This window comes from Portunus trituberculatus, chromosome 16, assembly GCF_017591435.1.
Source record: "Portunus trituberculatus isolate SZX2019 chromosome 16, ASM1759143v1, whole genome shotgun sequence".
Lineage (NCBI taxonomy): Eukaryota > Metazoa > Arthropoda > Malacostraca > Decapoda > Portunidae > Portunus > Portunus trituberculatus.
The window spans coordinates 16230943-16238006 of record NC_059270.1 but is presented as its reverse complement, the minus strand read 5'-3'; positions in this window follow the sequence as shown (position 1 = coordinate 16238006).

The following is a 7064-nucleotide window of genomic DNA, read 5'->3' as shown; positions in this document are numbered from 1 at the left end:
GGGAATGGATAGGGCAAGAAGTTTGGTTAATAAAATCATTAATGAATAATAGGAAGAGAGTGGGTGACAGGACAGAACCCTGAGAAACACCAATGTTGATAGATTTTGGAGAAGAACAGTGGCCATCTACCACAGCTGCAACAGAACGGTCGGAATGGAAACTGAGATAAAGTTACAGAGAGAAGAATAGAAGCTGTAGGAGGGCAGTTTTGAGATCAAAGCTTTGTGCTAGATTCTATCAAAAGCTTTTGATATGTCTAACGCTACAGCAAAAGTCTCACCGAACCCTCTAAAACAGGATGACCAAGCCTTAGTAGGGAAAGCTCGATCATCAGTAGAGCACCCCTGAAAGAAGCCATACTGGCAATCAGATAGAAAATTGTGAAGTGACAGATGTTTAAGAATCTTCCTACTGGGCATAAATTAAAAAACTTTAGACAAGCAAGATATTAAAGCTATAGGACAGTAGTTTCAGGTATTAGAATGGTCACCCTTTTTAAGAACAGATTGAATGTAGGCAAGAAGAAAAGGTAAAAGTCAAAAGACAGAGTTTGAAGAGTTTGTCAAGAGAAGATGCAAGCACAGAAGCACAGTTTTTGAGAACAATAGGAGGAACCCTATTAGGTCCATTAGCATTCCGAGGGTTTAGGCCAGCAAGAGCATGGAAAACATCATTACAAAGAAATTTAAGTGAAGCCATGAAATAGTCAGAGGGAGGAGAAGAGGGAGGGATAAGCCCAGAATCATCCAAAGTACAGTTGTTAACAAAGGTTTGAGAGAACAGTTCAGCTTTAGAGACAAATGAGATGGCAGTAGTGACATCAGGATGAATGAAAGGAGGGAAAGATGAAAAAGTAAAGTTATTGGAGATGCTTTTGGCCAGATGCCAGAAGTCTGTAGAAGAGTTGAGAGTTTTAAAGATTTTGACATTTTATATTTATGAAGGAGTGTTTGGCAAGTTGGAGAACAAACTTGGCATGATTCCAGGGAGAAATATAAAGTGGATGAGATTCAGGTCATGGAAGGTTCAAATACCTTTTGTGGGCAACCTCTCTATAATGTATAATATGAGAACAGGTTATGTTAAACCAAGGTTCAGGTTGAGAAAAAGAATAAGGAATGTACACCTCCATGCCAGACACTATCACCTCTGTTAAGCGTTCAGAGATGGGTCTCTGACACAGAAACATTAATCATTCTAGGGAAAAGCAGCATAATTCCTCCTCATGTCCCCTGAAATGGCAGAGGCAAAATGCCAAAAGCATCTCTGCTTTGGGGATCCTGAGGAATGATTGTTGAAATAGGACAAAATAAAGATATAAGGTTGTGATTGGAAGAGCCCAATGAAGAAGATGAGATTACAGCATAAGCAGAAAGATTAAAAGGTTAGAATGTATTGAAGAAATAGAATAAGATACAGATATGAAGTTGTGATCGGAGGAGCCTAGTGGAGATGATAAGGTAACAGCATAAGTAGAAGGATTTGAGGTAAGGAAAAGGTAAAAAATGTTGGGTGTATCTCCAAGACGGTCAGGAATATGAGTAGGGTGTTGTTGCTCTAAGTCATGGAGGATAGAAAAGTTAAAGGCTAGTTCATCAGGATGGTCAGTGAAGGGAGAGGAAAGCCAAAGCTGGTAGTGAACCATGAAATCTCCAAGGATGGATATTTCCCATATTGTTCCGCCACCCTATGCAGCAGGCAGAAACAGTCATTTGGAGGCCTAGGAAAGCACTACTCGCCACAATATTAATTCATTCTGAATTATCTTGGTTGTTGCTACTTGTACTGCTGGTAGGAAATTTTCTGCATACTCAGGGTGCTTGGTGAAGGGCTCAGATAAAAAGGGAACTGCTAAACTGTCATATATTATAAAGAATACTGGATATACAAAAGAGCACAGCTGCTGTGCCGAGGCAAAACAAAACATTACTGAGAATAAGCATGTGATATAGGGTGGCAGAACAATGCAGGCAAGCATCTGAACCCAGACACTTGCACAGCAAACCTAATGATCTATTCCAAAAAAAAAAAAAAAACTAAGAAACTATAAGAAAACACATCTGGACTTTACCTTTATTTCTAAAATGTCTGTTTTAGTTCTATATTAAGCTTATAAATAGTCTACCCTTCTATCCATTCTCCATTCTATGCGAGTTTCTTTTGCCTTTTTACTATCAACTTCATCCCACCACAACTAATTTTGTCTTGGTGGCTTTCCACAAAATGAACACTTCAACCTCAAAGGATCTCCATCTCTCTAAATCATTTACTATTCTTTAACTTCCATCCTTCTTCTTATGGAAGTTATGTACATATTCTAATTTTCTGTACTTTGGTACACCATCCCCACCATGTTCCACTTTTATATCCTTCATATGTTATATTTAACCACAATCTTACCTCTTGACCAAAATGTAATTATCTGGTCACTATAATCCTGTCTTGTAGATTTGATGAGGACACACTTTCTTTCACAAGACATCTCACACATTCACAGCACCAAAAAAATTAGTATATCTCCTCTCTTAGATTACAGTAAAAGTTTTTACCCTTTTCATCGTCCAAATCAATAGATTTTTTACTTGTAGCATGCCGTATTTAAGATATAGATTGCAGTATTACAAGGTAATCACAAAAAAATATTTCTTTTTTGACTAACTTCTCCCAAAATTATCCATACAGGATATTTAGAAGTAGATACAGAATGTCAACAGCATCATCATAATCAATGGTCTATGCCTCTACATGTGCCTTGGATTTAATCCAACAATAATTTAACTCATGTCAGTAAAAGACATGTAGCATCGGTGACATCTGGTGGATTAGTTCTGAACACTCCCCATATACTTTTACTTACTCCTAATTCTCAAACAACCCTTTAACAGGTCCCCTGTCTTCTCATCCAACCAACCAAGTGGTATATATATTAGTACAATAGTTAGGTACACACCACCATACTCTTCCTGAAAGCTTTCCTTGAAATCATGATCCTTATCATTACCATGTAAAGCCTAAAGCCTAATTATCTCATTCTAGCCATTAGCATACCAATATCCTCAAGGTCCCTAATGTTACCAGACCAGACTTATTTATATTACCATTCTTTTATCATCAAAAGTGCCTAGTATAATCATTACACAATCACTCTTATACCATATATTACAGTCAAAGACTTAAAAATGGCAAGAGACAGTCCTGACAAAGTCTCACCTGCACCACACTAGGTGAAGCGGTCCCTCCACCCTCGCCGCCTCCTCCTCCACCATTACCACCGCCACCACCACCACCACTACCACTTCCACTACCACAACTCAGCAACTGCAGGTTACTTTGCTGAAGTTTCTCATTCTGTATGGTGAGCTGCAGGATCTCAGCCTTCAAGGTTTCACTTTGCTCAAAGAGACGAGTATCTGAAAAAACAAATAATTGCACAAGTCAGAAATTTATGAAAAGTGACTACTAAAATTTTTTAGATTTTCACAGCAGACTTGACCATAAAATGTATGAGTAGGTGGACTATTTTTTGAATAATACCTTTATAATGGAAAACAACACTAGGATCAGTTGATTCCTAGAAGAAAACATGAAGTTGGTCAATAAATTCATAAGCAGACCTCTTAATTTACCGTATTTTGAACTGATCCAAAAATAAATTGCAAATTGATGATGCCAATATGTATTTCTTTCATTAACTATCATATTTTCAGTTTGAGTGATTTCAAATAATGAGCAACAGCAGGATAACAAAATTAAGAATTATTAACATTATAGTAACACCTTAGATTCAAAACATATCTTATTGAATTTGGAGGAAACTTCGTTGTTCCAGCAATTGATCCTCACAATTCGACTCTATAAATAAGGTGATTAAGTTGGAATATTGACTGCAATTTAACCAAGCACATCAAAACATCAGAAAACATAATTTTGACCTCAATATCAACAAGTGAACACACATAAAATTAGCCTATTTTCATACCCGATAAATAAATTAGTCTTTACGATATAATATAGGGTGGAGATGCTAATAAGCCCACACCAAAAAGTCAACGAGTTTTCATAATCATATGTTTGGTTATAAGATCAGGTTAGGTTTCAATATGTTAAAAATTACAGCAGTAGTAATCATGGCACACATAAACCCACTTCACCATTAAAAAAAATAAACACTACATGTTGTTAAACACTGTAGCAAATTACAGTACATATGAGAGAAATAAAAGCACTGCAAGAAATTGCACAATCTCTGCCAACAACTGAGGGTAAACAAAACTCGTCCTTTCTTCCTCTACACTCACGTAATTGGATGAGATCAGTGATATTTTCGTATTCTCTCTTGTTCCGTTCCCGTAAATTGTTATAGATTTGCTGGCGCCAATCTCCATTACCAGACCTACTCCAGGCCATGTCCCTCCCTCCCGGGTAAACTTGTAGTGTTCGGGTGTTTCTCCGAGAGTTTGCACACTCCTTCCCTTCCCAGCTGGGATGCGCCTTTACAACGGCTTCTTTTCGTGTGTGTGTGTGTGTGTGTTCACTAAGTTCGGTTACTCCTCTCTTCTTTCGTTTTAATACTTTTCTTGGTTCTGTTACGTATTTTCTTGTTCTTTCTTCTACAATGGGGAACGATATATTCCACGGAAATCATCTTTGATGTATGTACAGATACGGTGGTCTGACAGACTTATTTAAAGGCGGGTTCACACGTGTCAATATGCGACTGAAATTGAAAGTAGCTAGAAGTATCGACTGAGCCCTTCTAGGCTTTCAGTCGCAATACGTTCATACATAGCGGCTGGGAAGTATCAGCTGGTTGACGGGAATTAAGCGAAATAGCTACCCAACAAGATGTCTTATCCTCTGGTGACGAAGACGATTGCGATCAAATTAAATAATCACAATTATTCAATCCTCATCTCCGAGAACACCCTGGATAGAGGGAAGCAGTCATCGGAGTGGCAGCTATCTCATCGAATGCCGATTTGCACAAAAAATTTTTTTTGCTGTAGAATTAACTTTTAGGGTCCAGGATGTGCTTTTTCCCTCGCCAACCCCAAAATTTTCTTAAAATAGGCACCACATTTTCAAGCCTTTCTCCGTGACGTCACAACGTAAAGTTGCAAATCAACCGAAAAAGACCAACATGTTGGTCTTGTTTTGAGACCGTTTTTTTTTTTTTTCTTTTTCTTTTTTTTTTTTTTCCAGTCGCAAGGTACCGATATTCAACCGGAAATTACCGACTTGCAATTTCAGTAGCACATTGACATGTGTGAACCCGCCTTAATTAGTTTGTGCTTTGGGCGACACAGCGGATATCTTCTTCCAGGGTCGTTTCTAGCTTTGTGGGGCCCTAGGCAAGATGCTGTTTGAAGAGCCTTAGATAGATAGCCTGGGTGGCTTGGGAAATTTAAATTTTCAAGCTACCCTGGGTGCCCCTTGGTAGCTCAGGGCCCTAGGCAATCGCCTAGTCCGCCTGTAGCTAGAAACGGCCCTGCTTGTGTCTACATAATGTGAAGCCAAGGTACAACATATCCCATGTAGATGTCTATCTTCATATGTTCTTAGATGTGAGAAACTGGAAGTTAATTGCTCTGAAGTGAGTGGTTGTTCTTCAACTTTACCATTAATGGACAAAATTTTTCAAATGTACACTATGTAAATGTAATCTCTTATCTTTATTTCGTGTTCTATACTCAGGAGCTTTGGAAAAAGAAAAAAAAAGCAGTCACAGACACATCTTCATCTTTCCCTCCTTTAATTCATCTTGATGGCACCGCTGATATCTCACCTGTCTCTAAAAGCTGAAGTCTTTCAAACCTTTGCTAAAAACTCCATCTTGGATGATTTTGGGCTTGTCCCTCCCTCTCCTCCTCCCTTTGACTATTTCATGTATTCAATCAAAATTGTTCTTAATGATGTTTTCCATGCCCTCTCTTGTATAAACCCTCGGAAGACTTATGGACCTGATGGGGTCCCTCCTATTGTTCTCAAAAAGTGTTTCGCTTGCACCTTGCCCTGCCAAACTCTTTTAACTATGCCTGATCGACCTCTACCTTTCCTTCTTGCTGGAAGTTTGCCTACATTCAGCCTGTTCCTAAAAAGGGTGACCGTTCTAATCCCTCATACTACCGTCCTATAGTTTTAATCTCTTGCTTGTCTAAAGTTTTTAATCTTAAACATGTCACCTCACAATCTTCTATCCGATCGCCAGTATGGCTTCCGTCAAGGTCGCTCAACTAGTGATTTGGTGTTCCTTAAGAGGCTATCACACTGGCTTATGATACGCGGAACGTGGAACATCCACTCCAGTTAAGTTCACCTAATAGTACAACAGGATCTGGTATCAGTGAGCCTTTACATACAAATGCCACCTTTCTTTGCAATACACTGTAAATCTAGCTCATGTTTCATAATACTTGTACTTTTAACATGCAATCTATTAATTATGATACTTTGCATTTTAAGAAACAATTTTTTCAATGCAAAGCAAAAACTATAAAGAAAAGGATAAAAACTAAAATGTCATATTTCAGTTTTTGTCTTGCGTAAAAGAGACAGGCCAAGGATAAGACACGAGAAAAAGAAATTAATAGTTTGCCATTAAAAGTAAATCAAGAAAATAAAGAATAATATTAAAGCAGTGTATGTGAAGGTATATAAAACATGTAGTGTAGTGTGACTTTATAGTAATATTCTTCAAAGTGTAGGCTGCAATTGTCTCATATTATTGACACATGAAAATGGTAATGGACACCGAGATCAGCAGCAAGTGTGCAGCATCCTTCATCCTCCGTGTACCTCCCTGGGATCGAGTATTAATTAAAGTTGCTTCGTATTCTTCTAACTCCAGATGCCTCATGCAGTAGCTATCATAATTGCATGTACAGCTACTTTAACTTAATGGCACCCACCTAGCTCAAATTTTTTTTTTTTTTTTTTTTTTTTTTTTGCTGAAGCTATAGTGCTGTTGTTTTTCAAATACATAGACAGAGTAGTTGCTGCTTCCTTTGGATCTACTGATAGAGTCTTATATGCAGTTAAGAGAATAATATCCATTATATGAGGC